Here is a 23,889-nt window from a genome sequence, read left to right as displayed (position 1 = left end):
TAGGCGCCCTCCACACTGTGTCCCCTCTTACCCTCTCGCCCCCCGTTCTTCGCTAGGCAGCTGGAGAGATTAATTTTTAAACGTTAGTCAAATCAAATCACGTCACCCTTCAGCGGTTTCCACCGTACCTCGAATCAAATCCAAATTCCTTAGCGACCCTACTATTCTTTATGGTTGGGTTTGCAGCGCCTGGAACAGCTCAGGCGCGATCGCCACCAAGGCACCCGGTTTCACCGCTGAGGGAGCGCCTTCCCAAGGGGCAGAGGCGGGGTTTCTCGAGCCGGGGGAGGAGCCTCAGACCTAGTGTGAGGAGAGGCGGAGGGGGAGGTTTTCCGCGGAGGGTAAGCGAGGGGAGCAGGTCTGAAACAGGGCCGCGGACTCGGCACGCTCCTGCGGGCCCCGCGGAGCTAGTGCCGCGGAGGTGAGCATCTTCCTCCGGGTTGGGGGGCGGGATCTGCTCTCGCGGCGGTGCTCGGCTTCTCGCTGGGGTTGTTCCCACGGGACCCTGCGCCGAAGAGCGGAGGTGGCGGCCTCGGGGAGCCTGGGAGAGGCTGGTGAAGGGGCCCGGCGGCCTGGCTCAGCCCTCCCTCAACCCCGCCTTCTCTCCCCTCCCCCAGGCCTCGGCCGGCGCCAGTGGTGAGAGCTCGCCGCATCCTCGGGGGCAGCCCGGCAGTGGCCGGCAGTGCAAGGAGAGAGTGGCCGACAGTGGGGATGCGAGGTACCGGCATTAGTCATGGCCAAGTGGCCCTAGAGAGGGAGTAAAGACCGGGTCTTCGGCATTTCTCAGGGGTTCGAGGAACTCGGCCTCAGAGGAGGGGGAAGGTGAGGGGCTGGCAGGCAGGCTTCGCGGGTAACTACTAGGCGTCGTACATGTAGGTTTTGGTATCTAAATGGCACTACACACACACACACATATTCATTTCGGGTAATTGCTTCTTAAAAACTTAACAATATGTCTTGTAGATCTTCCTATATCGGGAAATTTAAATTTACCTCATTTATAAACAGCTGCATTGTATGATTGTACTACAGTTTATTTAACCATTTCCGATTGATGTACATTGGCTTGTTTCCCTTTTGGGGGAGGGAAGGGGCTATTACAAGCAATGCTATAATGAATGGGCTTGTGTGTGTGTGTGTGTGTGTGCATATATTTCATGTATGAATATTTTTGTAGGAGAAATTCTTAGAAGAGTAATCGCTGGGTCAAAATGTATGTGCGTTTTGAATTTTAATAGATTCGTCCAAATTGTCTCTTTCTAAAAGGCTATACTAATTTACACTGTTCAATGTTATGCGAGAGTGCCCATTTTTCCACAGTTGTGCCAACACGAATTATCATCAATCTTTGTAATTTTGGTTAATTTAAAGGGCAAAAAATGTTATGTCATTGTTTTATTTGCATTTCCCTGATTACTAGTGAAGTTGAACGTATTTTTATTTATCCGATTACAAAACTAAATATCAATAGTCTATAAGCAGTAAGCATTTTGGAAATTTAATACGGCCCATTCGCAATAGCAAGAAAAACGAGCAAAAATACCTAGAAGTAAACTACAAAACTTTATTGAGGAATGTAATAAAAGAACATTTGCATACATGGAAAAGGGGATACCATGCTTCTGGATAAGAAGGCTCAGTTTTGTAGTTTTGTCCTTTTTTCCTGTGTTGATTTATACGATTCATGCAATTTCAATAAATATACGAAGTGTTTGGAATTTAATATTATTCTAAAGTTCATCCGGAAAAAAAGATGGCTAAGAATAACCGAGAAAATATTTTAAAGATAAGGATGGGGTGTTTGTACTACCAGCTGTTAAAATGTATTCTAAAGAAACAATGTATAAGTTAGAATAGACAGAATAATATATTACAATAGGAAAGCCCACAAATCGAGCCAAATTGGATTCCAAGATTTATTGGAGAAACATTGTTGGCTAGACGTGGAAAAACTGCCATATTAAAAGCTTCAAGCACGCACTCCCCCCACCCCCCCCCCGCACACACACACTCCCCGCCAACTCCCCCTTGGAAGCTTGAATTTTCCAAAGAGGGCAGACCTCTTTGTTTGGAGAAAAGCACTTTATTGGATCTTTTGGCTTTGCCAAGGTAAAGCCTCTGGAGTTAAAATTTGTGGCTTTGGAGCTAGAACTAACGATATGAGCTTTTAGTTAGATTAAGATGGATTCAGTAGCCTGCAGTGCGGCGAGGGAAAGAGTCTGAATATTATGTCTTAAATTTTCTTTTTCTTATCTAATTGGCAAAAAATGTTATGTCATTGTTTGCATTTGCATTTGCGTGCTTATTGTGAGATTGAACGTCTTTTATGTTAGTCCAAAATAATAGGTGATTCGTGGAAGCAGGTAACAATAGATCTATTGCTCCTCTTCCAGAATGGAGTTGGTAATTGGTACAGCTCTGCTCGGAAGTGTGAGAATAAACAGGTTGACTTTTTAAATTTTCCTCAAGCACTAGGCTCTAGACACCTTAGATCGGGGGCGGAGGCAGTTTTCAGGACATGGCCGAGATTTGGCGCTGAGCTGTGTCATCGCGAGGTTTGGCAGCCAGCTCCGCAGTGGGTCGGAAACCTCGTGGTAGGCGAGATCCCTGCAGGACGGGAGGTTCCTCCCTTCCCCTGAAAACTCTCAGTCATTTTCATGGAGCTCCGCCTCTCTCCTTTTTAGGAGAGTTCCCTAAGTCTCGCGAGATCTCGTGTTTCCTAAAGGCGAGGCGCGGGCAGCATCCTGCGGTGAATTCGAAGGTCTCGCAGAGACAGAAACGTACTATCGCGATAGTTCTTAAGACGCATGCGGGAGACGGTGGCGGCAGGTTGGCTCCGCCCCCTCGGTTCTTCGTGAGGTTGTGCGTCATTTGCTTTTTGCTTCGCGTAGGGTGAGAGTGGAGCCGTAGCGATTTCGGTTTTTGGTGGGAGGAGGGGTCTGGGAAGGGCTGGGCTCAGGCTGTTCCCGTCGGGTCGAGGTTATCGCGGGATCGCGCGGAGGCGGCCGCAGTTAGGCTACAGACTGCAGTAGCTGCGGAGGCGGCGGCAGCGTCTTCGGCTCGTGCTGTACCTAGCTGGTGAGTTCTCGCGGGAGCGCGGTTACGTCCTCGTGGGATCCGTTGGCGGTGGTGGAGGTGGCCCGGGGTGGGGGGGGGGGCAGTGACTAGGGTCGGTCTGCTTGCTGTTAAGATGGCGGCGGAAGCTGATGTCTGTCCGGCCAGGACCCGGGAGTGAGGAGTTGGCTCTCGGCGTTTGTGACGCTTCTCAGGTTCCCGACGTTAAGCAGGTGACGATTGGCGAAAAGACGAGGTGCCAATAAGCCGAACCTGAGGCGAAGACCACCCCCTCTCTAGTAGGTTGAGGCGTCACCATTTCCCGGGCCTCAGCCTCGTGTGGGCCCGCCTTTACCCCACCAATCGGTCAACGCCTCCGTTGTCGCCGCTGCAGTGGGCGGGTTGGGAATGATGGGGGGCAGGAGTCCTAGAGTTCGTTGGGGACTAAGGTTGGGAGTTAGATTGGGCACTGGGGGAGAGGGAACCATCCAACGACTATTGGTTTCCTCCCACTACCTTTTTGTGGGCCCGATTTTCCGCTCCTTCGGAAAAGGGGACAAATGAATCCTCTAGTTTTACTTGAGGTAGGCTCTACTTCCTCAACCCCCATGGTCTTTGAACTAAGGTATAGGAGGTCAAGCTTTGATGCCTCTGACATTCCTTCCCCATTCCCCCCTAGTTCCACCGTCCCATTGAATTTTTGTCTACTACATGGATATTTGAGGCTCATATTTAAGAGGGAAAGTCAAAGCTTTTCCCTGTCACCCCCTCCCCGGTCCTGCTAAGGCAGGGCTTAGCCCAGGTCCCCTAACCTGTCCTGTTCTCCCCCTTCCATCGGTCCCCTTGACACAGATGTTGACCAGAGACCCTTTCCTGTTCCCTGTATTCCATCTTTGTGGATAGAGTCATAGTAGCTTTCACGTTTGTATGACCCTGATTGGAGCACAGGGCACTCATTTCTCCCAACTCTGCTGCTCAACCATTCTTAGGTGGAACAATGAATTGGGTTGATGGTTGAATCATTGCTGTCTTCATGATCTCTTAGTCTTCGGGGCCGTTAGACAATCCCCCCTCCCCATCATAACACTCACTCCCCTCAAAAAAGGGAAAAGAAAACTTTTTTTAAAAAGACTGTAGAAAATAACCCTCCAGTAAGCCAACTTTTTGCCCTTTCTCACCTGCCATCCCCTTTGCAAACTTGGGAATCACCTCTTTACCCTGCCTTGCTCTTGAGATCTTGTGGCCTTTTGGTCTGGACATCTCTTTGCTGCTAACCACCTCTTACATGTTTCTCCTGTAATCATTAAGGATTTCTTAATCCTTCTATTTCCACACCCCACCCCATGCTGTTTTCCTGGGAGCTGAATCCCCTAGAGAGAAAGTAGCCCCTTAGGCTCCACAGCATTTACCCACCTCCATGTGCTAGAAAATAAAATAGCTTTGATAGATTATCTCTTGACAATCATTGCCCCATTCTACTCCCATCCCATTCCACAGTTACTGTAAACAGTTCCCTATCATTTGTTTCCTTTTTAGATTACATGTCCAACATTGTTTTCTTTTAGCCCCAGTGTTGCCTGTATTGAGGAGATAGCAACATTCTCCACTCAAGGGAAGCAGCCTGGTATGGTAGAAACACTGTATGCTTTGGGTTCACACCAAACTTTGTGACCTTGGGGAAATTACTTTTCAGATTCTCAGTTTTTCATGTGTATAATGGGGATAGTAGCTCTTAATAGTTGCTAGAATTAAACAACTTACAAAGTGCCTAGATTATGATAGGTATATAGTAAATTGTGGTTACTTTTTCTTGGTGTAAGAATACATTGGCAGATGCATCTGTTTCATATGGTAGTTTTATGACCTGGGAAAGAAGAGGCTTTTGTTTAAAGAAACAGTTAACTGTTAATTTAGTATATTTCTAGAACTGTTAATTTTTGGTATATTGGTAGGCCAGTCCTGTCATTTTTGTGTTTTTTTTCCCTCCTTGTAGGCCAAGCTTTTTATCTCCAATGGTTTATTATGTTTGAATGTGATTCCCACTTATGTTGACCTTCTAGTCTAGGAATTTTAGTGCAGAATCACCATCCTGGAGTGACCATCAGCCATAATGTTCCTGTCAAGAACCACACCCAAGTGTTCTACCTTTTGAAAGGGATGTTTCATCCCTTGCCTACTCCCTTCTTGCACTCCTTCAAAGGTAGTCTGTCCTGTCATTCACCCTATGAAAGTAATGAAATTTGGTGCTGTACTTTTCACAGTAACAGAACTTTTGCTAGCTAGTTTTTAAGTGTTCAAATGCTTTTCCTCTACCTCCTTTCTTTGGTCCCTCAGATCAGAGTGGTGGTGGTGGTTTAGTCACTAAGTCGTGTCCTACTCTTGTGACCCCATGGACTGTAGCCTGCCAGGCTCCTTTGTCCATGGGATTCTCCAGGCAAGAATACTGGAGTGGGTTGCCATTCCCTTATCAGAGTAGGGATCTCTTATTTGACCTTACCTGAGCAGGATAATTCCTATCTGAGAGGGTTTAGAAAAGTTTGGGGTACCAAGCTTCTTTTCCAAAGTGAATTGCTGGCAGTTCTTTAATACACTACCTCCTGTTGTGTGTTTGCTGGATTATATTTTTCAACACTAAATAGAAGTGACTATATTCAATTTGGATGTAGTTTTCCTTACTGTTAATATTTTAATTAGGCCAGTATTAAAATGAGTGCTTTTTACTAATTACCTTGGATGAATAATGGGGTTTGAAATATGATGGTGAAAAGTTTACATAGTATTAAAATTTTACCATAGGTAACCATCTAGTAATTAACTATACACAGACACTGGTTTTGTGCTTTGGTGGGTGCTTTATTTAGTTTGAAGTGCTTTGGAAGTCATTTAATTTTCCCCCTTTTTCATTGGAGGACAAGAATGTGAAGAACAATTGGGTCTGAGGCTTCCCTGATAGCTCAGTTGGTAAAGAGTCCACCTGCCATGTAGGAGACCCCCGTTCGGTTCCTGAATGGGGAAGATCCACTGGAGAAGGGATAGGCTACCCACTCCAGTATTCTTGGGCTTCCCTTGTGGCTCAGCTGGTAAAGAACCTGCGTGCAATGTGGGAGACCTGGGTTCGATCCCTGGGTTGGGAAGATCCCCTGGAGAAGGGAAAAGCTACCCACTCCAGTATTCTGGCCTGGAGAATTCCATGGGCTGTATGTATAGTTCATGGGGTCACAAAGAGTTGGATACAACTGAGCGACTTTCACACACAAGTCGGTCTAGCAGTGATCAGAAATTAAACCTCACTTTTACTTTTGTCATTTAGAACTAGAATAAATAATGGGAATGATAATCCAGGTGTGACCTAAAAGGTTTAATTTATTCTAGGTTGATCTCTGAGAAGAGAGGAAGGAGTGGCAATACCAGTTAAAAACTTTGTTTAACATTCAGTGACAAAGTTCAACCTGAGTTTCCAGGGTGTTTACCTTTTGTCTCCCAGTATGGCCAAAAAGCATGTATGAAGGTGAAAAATAATTTATGTGTGCAATGTTTTTCACAAAAAGTTTAAAATTGTCTTAATGTCAGTTCTCAGCAAAGACAGAAAATTGTCTGTAAAATAATCAGTATCCCCTGTGCTTTCATTTGGATTGAGAGCAGAGTTTTCAGGAGTGCCGTCTAAATGCCAGATTAGAAGAATTGCTTTAACTTTGGTTCTGAATTGTTGCTCCTCAAAGCAGTTCCTAAAAAATGCAACTTGATGTGTGAGAGCTGTTGCTTAAGAGGTAATAACTGTGATTAAGTTTGAACATTGATATAATGGTTAGCTCCCCCACACCCTAATAAATGTTGTGTATCTCTCCCTCTGTTTTTGTTTTTGTTTTTTTATAGGTCCTCCGGTAGTCTGACCTGAGTGGGTTAGCACTCCAGAGGAACCAGCAGACCAACTTGGTCAGGAAGGTTCAGGAAGCTGTTGGAGCAGTGTTGGGATTTCCCACCAGGATGAGTATGATTGGCTGTGATTTTAGGTTAGTTTTTGTGGATCTTTGTGGGTAATGTTTGTGTTTTATTTCCTGGAATGGAGATAGTTGGGGTGTATGTGTTTCCATTCTGTAATTGAGCTACTTTGGTTTCTTCCATTGTCTGGATCCGATGTGGTACTACTGGGTGATCTTGTGTTTAAGTGGAGCTCATTAGTAAATTAAAATTTAAATGAATTCTATCTGTAAATGATTTTTTTAAGTCACTCTGAGCATCATTCAAAAGTAAAATTGCAGGTTATTACATCTAACCAATTCTTTTTGGAATTTTTCAAACATAGCAAAACTGGATAATATAATGATCCCCCTCTGTACCCATTACTGGCTTTAACAGTTAACATCTTGCAGCCATTCTTTTTCATCTCTACTTCTGCCCACTGCAGCCCCTTACTGCCTATCCCCTAGATTACTTTGAAATAAATCCCTGCTGTTGTTTTCTTTTTATTTGCAAAATATTTGTATTTAAGGGCTTCACTGATAGCTCAGTTGGTAGCAACCACTGACCACCCCCCCACCCCCCTTCAATTCTTGGGTTGGGAAGATCCCCTACAGAAGGGATTGGGCTACCCACTCCAGTATTCTTGGGCTTCCCTTGTGGCTCAGCTGGTAAAGAACCTGCGTGCAATGTGGGAGACCTGGGTTCAATCCCTGGGTTGGGAAGATCCCCTGGAGAAGGGAAAGACTACCCATTCCAGTATTCTGGCCTGGAGACGTCCATGAACTGTATTTAAAACATAAAAGGCTCTTTTAAACCTAACTTCAAAAGCATTACCACAACTCAAAAAGTTACCTGATTTTCTAAAATGTCAAATATGAAGCTAGTGTTCAAATTTTAGTTTGTTTGAATCAAGATCCAAAGAAAGTCCTTTTGTCACTAAGGATGATTGATATATCTCTTAAATCTATTTTAGTCTGCATGTTCCCTCCTTTTTCTTTTCCTTCCCATTTATTTGTTGAAGAAATGGTCCTGTAGAGTTTCCCACCACATTTGGTGATTACATCCTCGGTGGTATCTGACCCATTCTTACTAGGTTAAAGACCCTGGAGGACCCCATTATAATGGAACAATGGCAGTAATCTCCTGTATCCCAGTTGGAGTTGATACTGCTGGCCTAGGCACTCTCCCAAAATAACTAGTCATGGATTCCTTTTTCTGTGGCAGAGTCTGATTTAATTGATATCTGACTTCAGTAGTTCCATGTCTTGGCCCTGCTTTCTGCTCCATGTGAAAAGTAGGCCTCCTTGTGGAAGAAGCTAATGTTTCCTAGATAATGACCTGATTGTGCCTTTAGGGTTTTTCATCATGGTTTCAATTTCCTTAGGTGGTTTAGTTATCTGTATACTATCTTACAATGTTGCTTCTTATTACTTTGATGTTAGTATCTCAGCTGCTCTGACCCATAACTTCTAAGCTATTAAGACACAGTAATTAGTTTCTCTGGCTGTAATAGTTTTTGAAGTGGCAATACTAAACGATTTTTGAGAGCTTCCACTAACATCCTGATTTTTCAGCTATTATACACAGCTGTAGTTTTCCTGTTATTTTTTTTTCCATTTTATTCCCTTTGGAAATGCTGTTCTCCCAGCATAGAGGCCTTTAAACTGTCTTTCCTTGTTCTGCATTGGCCATCATAAAATCTACCAAATGTCCCTTCCATGGTCAAAACCTGAAAATGGAACTTGGAATGCTCCAGCCAGCCTTTGACTTAAGCACATGTCGGGGAAGAGCAAGGCCACTTGTGCTTACCTTTAAAATGAGTGCAGTTACAAGTTGAAGGGACACAAAAGGTTTTCTGAGATGTTGAGATAAAGTATAATTGTGAATCACTGGTGCTGTGGTTCCTGAGTTCAGGCTTTTTGGTTCTTTGTTCATTAATGGAGAAATCAGATCCTTAGCTGTAAAGTGACTAAGTATCAAAGAAGTGATTTTTGGGGAATTACAGTGAAATCCATTTGTTCAACAAAATAATTTGAGCACATTGTATATAGTGATTAAATATTTACCCTTGTTCTGAGTTTTCTGTAGCTAGAAAGTTTGAACAATATCCCTTAAACCTTCTAATCCTGAGTTTGTGAAACTAGAATAACTAGATTTTGTGGACAGAGCTTTGCACACAGTAGGCATTTAGATATTTGAATTGTTTCCAGAGTTAAAAGTTTACAATAGAAATTCTGTTTCTTTTACCTCCTTTTGTTGCGTGTTTTCAACCATGGATTCAAAGTATTTCTGAAATGCTAAAATCGGTTGCTTTGAAAACATTTGCCCTTCACATTACATGTTACCTCTCTTGCAGTTTGATTAAATTGTTAAAATCTGATGTGTAACTGTAACAATATTTGGCTACTTTACAACGATCTCACTCTCTGTAAAGTTGATAGTCACAAGCAGTTGGGTGTTTTGCTATATTGTTCGCTGACTCGTTTCCTCAATGACTGGTTGCCAGATGTTTGTATGTTAATGTCTGGGATAACTCAGCTCAGAAGATTCTTAGGAAGCCCTCTCATTTGATGTGTCATAGAGGTTGAGTTGCTAAAACTTGATGTACTTGTTGACCAGCTTGGTTATAGAAACACTTTTAGTTAGTGAAGGAGTGGTTCTCTCTGAGTAAAAAACAACTGTAGGTTTTCTTTGGGCTGTTAACGCAAGTATTTTCAACTTTAGTTCTCCTGAAAAGTTGGCAGTGGTGACATAGGTTGGTTCTAGAATGTGATTTTACAGAAAATTGGAATTTCTTTCAGCTTCTTATTAATGTCTCTTTAAATGGAGATTGATATTGTAGATTGATTTATTTTGGATTGCTGACTGGACTAAGTGAATATGAAAATTGTTTTTCAGCTCGAAGATTCTGATTGTATCATCTTAGATGATGAAAGGAAGCAGTTTCTCCTTTTCATTAATCTTCAAGTAGTGACTAAAAGAAACTAGGAGTAGAGATGCAAATTATTCTGGAATGACTTTTTAGTATAATTTAGATTTTAAAGACTGGTAAGTGTGAACATATTGCCATGAATTTATGTACCATCTTTAGCATATCATAGATTTTAAGTCCTTGTAATTAGGTACCAGAGATAATTGCCCTGGAAATACTTGGGTATATTGTAGTTTGTGGCTGCTTATATTTTGGAACACGTATGATTACCTTATTTGCTACAATTGTTTTCTTGTTTTCCTGTCTATAGAGGTGTATGTCTCCTGGTTTTGTGTTTTTTTTTTTTTTTTTTCTGGCCACACCACAAGGCTCACAGGATCTTAGTTCCCTAGCCAGGGAACCTGGGCCCTTGGTAGTGAAAGCACAGAGTCGTAACCATTGGACCACCAGGAAATTCCCATCTTCTGGTCTTTGCCTTTTTTTTTTTAAACTTCCACTACTAATTCTTTATTACTGCATTCTGCTGATTGAGTTCTAATAGGTGGAAAGATCTTTCAGCACAGTGATTAGGAACCCAGACTCCCAGATTCAAGTTCTGACTCCATTTCATACTAGCTGAAGTTTAGCTAAGTTACTGCATATAAAGTTCATAGAACAGTGGTTCAGAATCACCTAGAGGGCTTGCTAAAACACGATTGCTGGGCCCCACCCCCGGAGTTTTTGATTCTGTAGGTCTGGGGGTAGGGGGCAATATTTTACATTTCAGACAAGTTCCCAAGAAGATGGTGGTATTGATGGTCAGTGAACAAACGGAATAGAACGGTACTTGGCAACAGGTGTTAACTTTTTCTTCAGAACTGCTTTCCCAGTCCCTGAGTAAAACACTTGACTCTTCAGTGCTGATTAGTATTGCCTTCAACTTAGAGCAGATTTGGAATCCTTCATTGCAGAGGTTCTCAAAATGTGGTCCCCAGATCAATATCACCATCTGGGAACTTGTCAGAAATGCAGACTCTCAGGCTCCAGCCCAGTTTTGTTTTAAAAGTGTGTTTTGACTTAATTGAGGTGTCTTACACTTTTATTAATAGCTTTATTGAGATATAATTTACATACCATATAATTCATCCATTTAAAGTATGTTGTTGTTTAGTCACTAAGTCATGTCCGACTCTGCAATGCCATGGACAGCAGCCCACCAGGCTCCCCTTCCTTAGCAACCACTAATCTATTTTATGTCTCTAGATTTGCCTATTCTGGGCACTCATACAAAATGGAATCATAGCATATGTAAGAAGCTTTAATGTGATTAAAGTCTTTTCCCTTTATTGTGAAAAATAGAAAACAAATATGGAAAACCACCTCAAAACAAATTTATGTACATAAATTATCTTAAAGTGCTTTTGTTACTACCACCCAAGTCAAGAAATAAAATTTTGCCTTTCACCCATAGAAGCCCCTCCATGTGCCCATCCCCATCACAGCATCCTTCCTCAGTCTGGAAAATAACTGCTATTCTGACTGCATAGTAGTCACTTCTTTGCATTCTTTTATAGTTTTAATCATACAGGTGTGTGTCCCTGGACAGTGTGATTTACTTTGTCCATTTTTTAAAACTCAAGTTTGTCTTGTCAAGAAGTATTTGTATCTTCTCTTTCTCCTTTTTCTTTATGCTTTCTATTGAAGAACTCAGGCCATTTGACCTGTAGAATTTCCAACAGACTGAAATTTGTTGACTGCATACTTAGTATATAGTTCAGCATGTTCTGTCCTCTGTATTTCATGTTAACAGCCACTGCTGCCCAAAGCTTAGATTCTTTGTTAATTCATTGGGAGTTGCAAAATGGTGTTTTTAACTCTCTCATTTTGTTTTCATATGTTGGCTGGAATAATTTATAGTTTATATAAGAAAGGCAAAATAAATGCTCGGTTTTTAAATGTTTTTCTGGCAATTTAACTATTTCTGTCTCTTTGGACAAGTTAACTTAGTAACCTATCAGTTGCTCCATCTGGGGAAAATACCTTATTTGTGAATTTTAAATGTGAAAATACACGGTATATTTATTTATTTAACATACTATTTCACTTAATTCCTCTAACAACTCAAAGATGTGCAGTCATGGTGGTGAACTCATGGTCAGTAAGCAAAGCCTATCTGGATCCTTCAGGCCTGTGGTTAAGGAGGAATGGTATTTGTTCTTTGATCATTTAGAGGCTAAGACTCTGGTCAGTGATAACTGAATTTTCCATCAGAGTCGTTTTTCACATTGCCAAGCGTTTGGGGTCACATTCGTACCCTCTGGAGGGTCTTACCCAGTTCTGTGGTGATGTGCAATACATTGATTGCCTTCATCTCCCACCCTCCAGCTACACAGCCCCCTACTGTTTTGGTTTGTTCGAGGTTCTGCTGTAACCTTAGTAACTCACGAGTCTTCCTAATGGTCATCACTGTTAACATAGTTGAGTAGCACTTTTACCATTTCATACATTATATAGAAAACAGCATATGGCACATAGTAAGTGCTCAATAAAATAGAAACCATTGTTGATTTCTTTGTTGTTATTGTTGTTAATATTATACCTTCTTTTTCTCTCTCACATCTTACCTCTCTTCAGTTCAACAAACATTCACTGAGTGTTTCTAAGTACAAGGAGCTGGGAACATAAGATGAATGAGAGTTAATCTCTGCCCTTGAGAAACTTACAGTCCAGTTTAGGACTGTATGTGAAATCATGTTTAAAGTTCTTAGGGTTTTCCTTTGTGTTATCATTTCTTTGCTTTATCTGTGAATGTCTATTGTTTTTCAAAACCCTCCTTACCTCTGTATCCCTTCCCAGCCTTTGAAACTTCTGATAGGTGAGAAAGCCTACAATTGTATTCTATGAATACAGGCTAATATCAAGAAAACCTTTGGGCCAAGATTAGATTTCAAAAGTGACATATGTGTTTGATACAACGATATCAGTTTATGGTCTTTAGATGAACCTACACCAGCATCTATCTTACTGCTTTAACTATCTTCATTTTGCCTTCTCCCTTCTGCTTCCCTTCCCTGTGCCACCCCCAAGATGTTTGCTACATAAAGAAAGAGGCTCCTATACACAGTTAGTGATCTATCAAGTATGTAAACAGACAGCTTCATATAAACTAAGTTTTGAGTGGGCCTAGGGTTTATCACTAAATTTTCATATCTATAAAATAATATTCATAAAGCCTGCCTTGTAGATTGCTGTGAGCATTAAAGTGAGATGCTGTATTTTTTTTCTTTTTTTAATTTTTATTTATTTATTTTTATTTTTACTTTATTTTACTTTACAATACTGTATTGGTTTTGCCATACATTGACATGAATCCACCACAGGTGTACATGTGTTCCCAAACATGAACCCCCCTCCCACCTCCCTCCCCATAACATCTCTCTGGGTCATCCCCGTGCATCAGCCCCAAGCATCCTGTAACCTGCAGAGATGATGTATTTTAAAATGTTTTATATAGAGTACCCTACAAAGGTAAAGCCATTATAATTTATGTAAATACTTAATACCTATGTTACTTGGGGCAAATTACATCATCACTGAGCTAGTTTCCTCACCCTTTACATCCTTTACATTCACTCAACAAATATTTGAGAACATACTCAGTAGAGCCAGGTACTAGGAATACAGAGATGAGCAACTGGAGAATGGAGGGCAGCATGGTCTATAGGGGAAGGAGACTTATAAATCATACTCAAAGGAATCTGTATAATAACATGAGTGAACAGAATGTGCTATAACAGTTTATAGGAAGGCATCAGAAAATATCACACAGAATTTTGTTAGTGTTAAGATACATGAAAAGTGTATCAACTCAAAAATGCTATACAAATGAAATTAGTTAAGTGTATTCCAAATGAACCAATACCCTCAACCATTATTTCATTTTCTCATTACTTGTACTTTAGATGTATTTATTTTTTTGAGCTAGATTTTATGTGCTCTTTTAAAAATATATATTTACTTATTTATTTATTTGGTTGTGCTGGGTCTTAGTTGATGCCATGTGGGATCTAGCTTTCCCTAACCAGAAATGGAACCCGGGCCCCCTGCATTGGGAGCTTGGAGTCTTAGCCACTGGAGCACCAGGGAAGCCCATTTATGAACTCTTCCAAGATGTTATATACTCCTATAGTAGAGTACCCTGAAAGTAATACTTTCCTCTAAAAGAATTTTTTCTTACCCTCTTTATCATTTTCTAGTTTCTATTGCTAAATTAATTTAGGAAAAACTGGAAAATGTGTTATTTTGGGAAAAGATTCCTATTCCCACAGTGATACTCAGTCACCTTAACATTTTGGTTGGTTTGTTCCCATCTTTATAATAAAATAACATTTAAAAAATAAACCCAGTAGAAAACTGTTGTTGTTTGCTTACTAAGTCATGTATGACTCTTTGCTATCCCCTGGACTGCAGCACATCAGACACCTCTATCCTTTATCTCCTGGGGTTTGCTCAGATTCATGTGCATTGAATCTGTGATGCTATCTAACCATCTCATTCTTTGCTGCCCTCTTCTCCTGCCTTCAGTCTTTCCCAGCATCAAGATCTTTTCCGCTTAGTTGGCTCTTCGTATCAGGTGGCCAAAGTATTGGACCTTCAGTTTCAGCATTAGTCCTTCCAATGAATATTCAGGGTTGATTTCTTTTAGGATTGATTGGTTTGATCTCCTTGCAGTCCAGCTGACTCTCAGGAGTCTTCTTCAGCACCACAGTTGGAAAGCATCAATTCTTTGCCACTCAGCCTTCTTTATGATCCAACTCTTAACTTCATATATGACTACTGGAAAAACCATAGCTTAGTTACAGGCTTTTGCTAGAGTGAGCGCTAAAAATGTCTAGTAACAAGAAAGGATATTCAAACTAAATGTCAGAAATACAAAGTAAAATAGTATCTTTTTTAAACCATTAGATTGGCAAAAAAATAATTTGCTAATATCAAATCATGGCAAAAACATAGGGATGAATCTGGTCTGAAATACTACCCACAAGTGGTCCAAACTAATACAACTATTTTGGAAATAAATTCGTGTAAGTTGCATGATATGAGGGCTTCCCTGGTGGCTCAGATGGTAAAGAATCTGCCTGCAATGCTAGAGACCCGGGTTCAATCCCTGGGTCAAGAAAAGAATGGCTACCCACTCTTACTATTCTTCCCTAAAGAATTCCATGGGTGGAGGAGCCTGGTGGGCTATATATATATAGTTCATGGAGTCACAAAGAGTGGGACACAACTGAGCAACTAACACTTTCACGTCACTTCATATACTGTGTGATGCTGTTTAGTATATATATAAAACTAGAGTAAGTTGATGAGTTTATTTGGGAGAAATGATCAAGGAACTTCAGCTTTTTTTTGTTTGTTTTGTAATGTTCACAAGAAACTGTAAATATCCTAAACAGTATCAAGAATAATTTGGCAAAAACTTTTTCCTACCTTCTCCCTCCCAAATTGATCACTTTTAACATTTATTTTTGCTTCAAGTCTTTGGGGGCAGGTGGTAATGATACTTCATTTAACCCAGCATTCTACTTCTCCTTGCAGTTATTACCATGAATTGCTTGATGTTTTTAATACTGTGAGAGTAGTATGAATTATTGATGTAAGTGGAAGTTTCAAAAACTATGTGGTGTCCACCCAACAATCTGTTATTGCTTGTATAATAAATTAGCATACTGCTTTAGAGTTACAAAATGATTTACTAAGAATTCTTTGGGAATGAAACTTTAGTTATTTTTGAGTAATGTTCTTCATGATTATAGAAGTATACATGGCTTATTGTTGGAAAGTACGGATAAATACAGAAATCTCCCCAAATCCTACCATTCAGAGAGAAATATTATTAACATGTTGTACACAGTTCATTTTTCCAAGGCTTTTCTTTATGCCTGTGTAACATGCCCATATGTTTTTTTCAAAATCGGTCTTTTAAGAAATTATTACCTTCCTTCCAACTTTTCATTATGGGTTTCAAACATAAAAATGCTGAAAGAAGAACACAATGAGCATTTGTGTATCACCAGCTATATCCAACAGTTGTTAAGAATTTGCCATATTTGATTCATATGTACCTAAACATGTTTTAATTTTTCTGAAGCATATGAAGTAAGAATGACACGTCATCCTTAAGTCCTTCAGCATGCATGTCTTAAGTACCTACAAACCACATAGCTGTTATCACACCTAGGGAATTTGTTCTTTTTGTTAATGTTATCTAATATTCAGTCCATATTCAAATTTCCTCAGTTCCCAAATTTTTTTGGCTGTTTCTCCAAACCACTATAGACATGGTATTTAAAATTTTGATTTCCACCTAATAAATTGATCACTGTTCCCTGTCATTTTATACTACTATAATTTTTAAAAATATTTATTTATTTATGTGACTATATTGGGTCTTAGTTGTGCTATGTGGGATCTAGTGCCCTAACAAGGGATGGAAGCTGGGCCCCCTGGGTTAGGAGTGTGGAGTCTTAGCCTGGACCACCAGGGAAGTCTCTTCTATAATGTGTTTAATGGCTACATTGTATTCTACTGAATGTGTGATCTATAATTTTATAACCAATTCCCTATGTTCAAACCTATAAGTCCTAGTTTTTCACAATATCAGTGCTTTCTGGCACACAGTAGGCATTTGGCAAATAAGTATTGAAGGAAAGAAGGAAGCATAGCATCCTAAAGAGAAATCTTTGTGACATACATGTTTATTTCTCAAGAAATTTCTAAAACTGGAATGCAAAAAGTGTAACAAGACTTCTGATACTTGTTGCCAAATTGCCCTTTAGAAATACTATCTTGCTTTATTCACTGTGCTATGTTTAGCATATAATACATGTTGATTTACAATATTACAACACCTCAGGGTAAGCCTTGATATGTTAGTCTAAGAGAAGAACATAAATCTGGATATATCCAGTATCATTGCTATAGATGCCTCTCTCCCTATATCTATGTGTGTGTGTTAGTCACTGAGTCATGTCCAACTTTTGCGACCCCATGGACTTTAGCCTGCCAGGCTCCTCTGTCCATGAAATTCTCCAGGCAAGAATACTGCAGTGGGTAGCCATTTCCTTCGCCAGGGGATCTTCCTAATCCAGGGATGAAACCCAGGTCTCTCATATTGCAGGCACATTCTTTATTGTCTGAACTATCAGAGAAGCCCCCCACCTTGTACCTATATAACTGCTGCCATATTTTGCAGAGGCTAGTTTGACTACTCCAGCTTAGAGTGCCTATTCCATCTTAGAGTGCCTTGCAGTCTGTTGACCTAATCTGGGGTTCCAATTCCCTGCCTCTTAAATTTCGTTGCCTATCTCCATGAGGGCAACCTTAAAAGGAAATATAATCTGGAGAAGTACAGATGTCACTTGAATACACCCCTGTTACATAAAGCATTTTGGGCCTCCCTGGTGGCTTAGACCGTAAAGCGTCTGCCTGCAATGCGGGAGACCCGGGTTCGATTCCTGGGTCGGGAAGATCCCCTGGAGAAGGAAATGGCAATCCACTCCAGTACTCTTGCCTGAAAAATCCCATGGACAGAGGAGCCTGATAGGCTACAGTATGTGGAGTCGCAAAGAGTCTGACACGACTGAGCGACTTCACTTTCACGTAAAGCATTTTAGATTTTTGCTTTTTAAAAGTAAAGCTAGGCTGTCTGCATGGGTGAACCCAGATATCTACCTCTAGCAGAACAAATTACTAGTGGCTTTTAAAATGGTAGTCTTCTCCATGTCCAACAGAAGATTTGGATAAGACCCTAATATTTGATATTATCCTTATCAAACTCCTTATTTTACAGCCACAGATTTTGGGGAGAAGACTTGCCCAAGGTAATATGGCTGCTTAGTGGTAGAGTTGGCCATTGAACCCAAGCTATCTTGTCTGATATGTTTCCACTGTGCTATATCTTTCCTTAAAACTGAATTTATCTCTATTTCTAAATACACCAACAGGTGTCATCCACAGAAGTGCAAAATAAGTGGCCCCATTCCTATAAGAAAGTTAACCCCCAAATTGGGAGACATTTAAGGGAGTAGAAAAGTAAATGAGAAAGTCGACAGTCCAGAGTTGTGTTTCTTTTGCCCTTTGCCTATGGTTGTTACTTTTCTTTTTCATGAATCAATTCAATTTGGTTGCATATTTATTTGATGATTTCATGCATATTTATTCATGCTGTAAATCTATAGTGTGACTAAATTTTCTGCTTGTAAAACTTTCAAATTAAAGTGGTTTTCTACGCTCATCTTTTTCCCTTCCATTTCAGCAGTTTTAAATTAGAAAATTAATTTGTTTGCTGTTTAAAAAAGATTCAAACAGAATAAACATTTCAGTTAAAAATTAGTACCCCCCCACAAATGAGTCTCCTTTATATCTGTTACAATATATATGTATATATTATTTCATGCCTCTTAACATTTACATACTATGTCCGTTTACGTACTATGCATATTTTTATATGTTAGAACATATGGCTAGACTCCATTTCTTTTTCATGGTTGCATTGCATCCCACAACATTATTCTGCTATAATTTCATCATTTCCTATTGTTGAGCCTTGAAAATAGATTCATTCTGGGTTAAAGGGTGGTACTCATTAATTTTTTTGATAGGTACTGCCAAAATGACCTCCAGAAAGGCTCTATTGAATTGCCTTTTCCACTGAAGTGTTTGTGAGTGTCCTTTTCTCCACCTACATTTGTCAAAACAAGATATTATTGGTTTTTTAAATTTTAACCAGTTTTTAAGTGAAAAATTGCATGTCCTTGCTTTGATTAGCATTATTGTAGTTACTAATAAGGATAAGCAAATGGTTATAATCTCTGCAAATTGCAAGTTCCCTTTTGCTTGGTTTTCAGATTATTTGTCTTAGTGAGTTTTGAGAGTTCTTTGTATATTAGAAGTATTAACCCTTTTCCTGTTGCAGAAAATATATTTATGGTTTAGAATTTTTATATAGTCAAATTCTTTTCTTTATGGTTTCTAGGTTGCACCTCTTTCTTGGGAGATCATTTCTTTGCCAGGATTACAGGAATATTGCCCTGCATTATCTAATACTTTTTAATTTGACAATTTAATTTGACCAAGTAGAAAACTGAGTTAGTTACTTTTTGCTCTTTAGCTTTTGAGAATAATTCAGGTTGTTCATCTTTAATACTTGTAACATTTGTCTTGAACTTAAGACATAGTATTATAAATAATTTGTTCTTTTAAGCATATAAAAGAATCTTTGTTCCTTCTAAATTCATTTAAAGTAATTCAAAATAGTTGAGATACACTTAAAATTGCTGATTCTTAAGTGGCATGGCTCCAACATCAATAGACTATTTAACCTTTGGAAAACTATAACTAACTTGAGAATGAGACCTGGAGCTTCCTAATCTTGTCATCAAAGTTGGGTTTATGCTCGTACTTAAGGCTAACAATATGGAGATTAATAAATAATTTCTGTTCTTCATATACAGATAACATGTGCAAAGGCTAAGGAAAAAACACTCTTTTTTGGCTCTTGATCCTCTGTGTGTGTAATATCCAGCATAAGATCGCTGTCCCTAGATTAATCTGGAGCTAAAAGAAAAAGAAGATATAAAAATACAGTTTACTCTTTGCCAGGCACTATCCTGTATTAAAAAGCAGAGACATTACTTTGCCAACAAAGGTCCGTCTAGTCAAGGTTATGGTTTTTCCAGTAGTCATATGGATGTGAGAGTTGGACTATAAAGAAAGCTGAGCGCCGAAGAATTGATGCTTTTGAACTGTGGTATTGGAGAAGACTCTTGAGAGTCCCTTGGACTGCAAGGAGACCCAACCAGTCTATCCTAAAGAAGATCAGTCCTGGGTGTTCTTTGGAAGGAATAATGAATGCTAAAGCTGAAACTCCAGTACTTTGGCCACCTCATGCAAAGAGTTGACTCATTGGAAAAGACTCTGATGCTGGGAGGGATTTGGGGGCAGGAGGAGACAGGGACGGCAGAGGATGAGATGGCTGGATGACATCACTGACCCGATGGACGTGAGTCTGAGTGAACTCTGGGAGTTGGTGATGGACAGGGAGGCCTGGCGTGCTGCAATTCATGGGATCGCAAAGAGTCGGACACAACTGAGCGACTGAACTGAACTGAATCCTATAATATAGACTGTGTTGTTTATTTTACAGACTTAAAGAGTTAGTGACTTGTCTGAAATTATATAGCTAGTAAATGGAATTTAAACCCAGCCTGACTCCCAGGCCTTTCCATTCTGTGTTGTCCTCTATTTCATTTTTACTTTCTTCCAGTAAGAAATCATAATCCACATATATTGTTGTTGTTTAGTCACTCAGTGTGTCCAACGCTTTGCGACCCCATGGACTGCAGCACGCCAGGCTTCCCTGTCCTTCACAATTGCCTGGAGTTTGCTCAAACTGAAGTCCATTGAGTTGTTGATGCCACCCGACCATCATCCTCTGTCTCCCCCTTCTCCCGCCCTCAATCTTTCCCAGCATCAGAATCTTTATTCTAATGAGTCAGCCCTTCGCATCAGGTGGCCAAAGTATTGGAGCTTCAGCTTCAGTCTTCCAGTGAATATTCAGGACTGATTTCCTTTCAGATTGGTTGGTTTGATCTCCTTGCTGTCCAAGGGACTCTCAAGAGCCTTCTCCAACACCACAGTTCAAAAGTATGAATTCTTCAGCAATCAGCTTCCTTTATGGTCCCAATCTCACATCCATACATGACTACTGGAAAAACCATAGCTTTGATTAGATGGACCTTTGTCGGCAAAGTTATGTTTCTGCTTTTTAATATGCTGTCTAGGTTTGTCACAGTTGTTTTTTTTTTTTTTTCCCCCCCAAGGAGTAAGCATCTTTTAATTTCATGGCTGCAGTCACCATCTGGAGTGATTTTAGAGCCCAAGAAAATAAAGTCTCTCAATGTTTCCATTGTTTCCCCATCTATTTGCCATGAAGGGATGGGACCGGATGCCATGATCTTCATTGTTTGAATGTTGAGTTTTAAGCCAGCTTTTTCACGCTCCTCTTTCACTTTCATTAAGAGGCTCTTCAGTTCCTCTTCACTTTTCTGCCATAAGGATGATGTCATCTGCATATCTGAGGTTATTGATATTTCTCCTGGCAGTCTTGTTTCCAAGCTTGTGTTTCATTCAACCTGGTGTTTCGCATGATGTACGCTGCATATAAGTTAAATAAGCAGGGTGACACTATACAGCCTTGATTCACTCCTTTCCCGATTTAGAACCAGTCCATTGTTCGATGTCTGGTTCTAACTGTTGCTTATTGACCTGCATAGATTTCTCAGGAGGCAGGTAAGGTGGTCTGGTATTCCTGTCTCTTTAAGAATTTTCTGCAGTTTGTTGTGACCCACACAGTCAAAGGCTCCAGCATAGTCAATAAAGCAGAAGTAGGTGTTTTTCTGGAATTCTCTTGCTTTTTCAATGATCTAATGGATTTTGGCAATTTGATCTCTGGTTTTTCTGCTTTTTCTAAATCCAGTTTGAACATCTGGGAGTTCTCAGTTCACATACTGTTGAAGCCTGGCTTGGAGAATTTTGAGCATTACTTTGCTAGTGTGTGAGATGAGTGCTATTGTGCGGTAGTTTGAGCGTACTTTGGCATTGCTGTTCTTTGGGATTGGAGTGAAAACTGATCTTTTCCAGTCCTATGGCCCACTTGACCTCGCATTCCAGCATGTCTGGCTCTAGGTGAGTGATCACACAGCATACAGTAGCAGATAGATACATTACTAAGTTCTCTCCCCCTTATACATATCTTTTTCCAGAATATTTTAAAGCCTTAAAACCTAGCTTTTATTTTTATTAAACAAAAGAAATATGCTTAATCTTGCTCTGGTGGACTAGGGCATGCTCAGTAAATCTTTAATCCAATTGTCTGCTGATGGGGGGGACTGTGCTCCCTTGTTGTTAGTTGTTTGGCCTTAGGTAACCCAGTCTTGGAAAGTCTACAGGCTCAACGTTAGAGCTACTGGAAACCTCCAAAAAAGACTTATGCCAACCCAGGCTTCCCAAGACTGCTACCACCAGGGCCCCTGTCCATATGGAAGGACACTTCCAATCCACGCCTCCAGGGGAAACTGTCAAAACACTCACAGGCAGGTCTGGATCAGTCTCTTGAGGTGTCACTGTAGTCAGCAAAAACAAAACCTGTAGGTGTCACTCTAGTCAGCAAAAACAAGACCTGGAGCTGACTGTGGCTCAGATCATGAGCTCCTTATTGCTTAAGGAGCAAAATTTAGGCTTAAATTGAAGAAAGTAGGGAAAATCACTATACCATTCAGTTATGACCTAAATCAAATCCCTTATGGTTATACAGTGGAGGTGACAAATAGATTTCAGTGGATTAGATCTGGTAGACAGACTGAAAAACTATGGATGGAGGTTCATAATGTTGTGAGGAGGCTGTGACCAAAACCATCACCAAGAAAAAAAAATGCAACAAGGCAAAGTGGTTGTCTGAGAAGGCCTTACAGATATCTGAGGAGAGAAGTGAAAAGCAAAGGAGAAAGGGAAACATATACGCACCTGAATTCAGAGTTTCAGAGAATAGCAAGGAGAAATAAGAAGACCTTCTTAAATGAACAATGCAAAGAAATAGAAGAAAACAATAGAATGGGAAAGACTAGAGCTTTCTTCAAGGATATTGGAGATACCAATGGAACATTTCATGGAAAGATGGGTACAGTAAAGGACAGAAATGGTAAGGACCTGACAGAAACTGAAGAGACTAAGAAGAGGTGGAAAGAATACACAGAAGAACTATACAAAAAAGTTATTAATGACCAGGATAATCACAGTGGTGTGATCACTCCCCTAGAGCCAGACATCCTAGAGTGTGAAGTCAAGTGGGCCTTAGGAAGCATTCCGATGAACAAAGCTAGTGGAGGTGATGGAGTTCCAACTGAGCTATTTAAAATCCTAAAAGATGATGCTGTTAAAGTGCTGCATCAAATTTGGAAGATTCAACAGTGGCTACAGGACTGGAAAAGGTCATTTTTCATTCTAATCCAAAAGAAAGGTAATGCCAAAGAATGTTCAAACTACTGCACAATTGCACTCATGTCACATGTTAGCAAGGTAATGCTCAAAATCCTTCAAGCTAGACTGAGCAGTACATGAACTGAGAACTTCCAGATGTATAATCTGGATTTAGAAAAGGCAGAGGAAACAGAGGTCAAATTGTCAACATCCGTTGGGTCATAGCAAAAGCAAAGAAATTCCAAAAAAATATCTGTTTCATTGACCATCACAACAAACTGTGGAAAATTCTTAAAGAGTTAAAAATTCTGGACCACCTTACCTGCCTCCTGAGAAACCTGTATTAGGTCAAGAAGCATGTTAGAACCAGACATGGAACAACAGACTGGTTCAGAATTGGGAGAGGAGTACTTCAAGGCTGTATGTTATTACCCTGCTTATTTAACTTCTATGCAGCGTACATCATGCAAAATGCCAGGCTGGATGAAGCAAAAGCTGGAATCAAGATTGCCGGGAGAAATGTCAACCTCAGATATGCAGCTGATACTCTTGGCAGAATGTGAAGAGGAACTAAAGAGCCTCTTGATAAAGGTGAAAGAGAAGAGTGAAAAAGCTGGCTTAAAACTCAACATTTAAAAAATGAAGATCATGGCATCTGGTCTTATTATGTCATGGCAAATAAATGGGGAAAAAGTGGAAACAGTGACAGATTTTATTTTCATGGGCTCCAAAATCACTGTGAACCTTGACTGCAGCCACAAAATTTTAAGAAGACGCATGCTCCTTTGAAGAATAACTGTGACAAACCTAGACAGTGTATTGAAAAGCAGAGACATCACTTTGCTGACAAAGGTTCATCTAGTCAAAGCTGTGGTTCTTCTAGTAGTCATGGAGATATATGAGAATTGGACCATCAAGAAGGCTGA

The 23,889-nt window shown here is 40.2% G+C and overlaps 1 protein-coding gene across 10 annotated transcripts in view; it reads left to right on the top strand.

The window, feature by feature from the left end:
• Window positions 1-315: 315 nt before the first annotated feature.
• The window catches only part of HUWE1 (HECT, UBA and WWE domain containing 1, E3 ubiquitin protein ligase), a 159,844-nt gene continuing 136,270 nt past the window's right edge, over window positions 316-23,889 (top strand). For 5 of the 10 annotated variants that reach the window (XM_018043737.1, XM_018043735.1, XM_018043736.1 and 2 more), the window contains exons 1-3: window positions 316-421; window positions 618-718; window positions 6,928-7,064. The gene's annotated coding sequence lies outside the window, so the exon portion shown is untranslated. The other 5 variants (XM_018043733.1, XM_018043732.1, XM_018043730.1 and 2 more) reach the window with 5 other exon arrangements.

The sequence above is a fragment of the Capra hircus genome (assembly GCF_001704415.2).
Source record: "Capra hircus breed San Clemente chromosome X unlocalized genomic scaffold, ASM170441v1, whole genome shotgun sequence".
NCBI classification, from domain to species: Eukaryota; Metazoa; Chordata; class Mammalia; order Artiodactyla; family Bovidae; genus Capra; species Capra hircus.
This window is presented reverse-complemented; position numbering and strand designations above follow the sequence as displayed.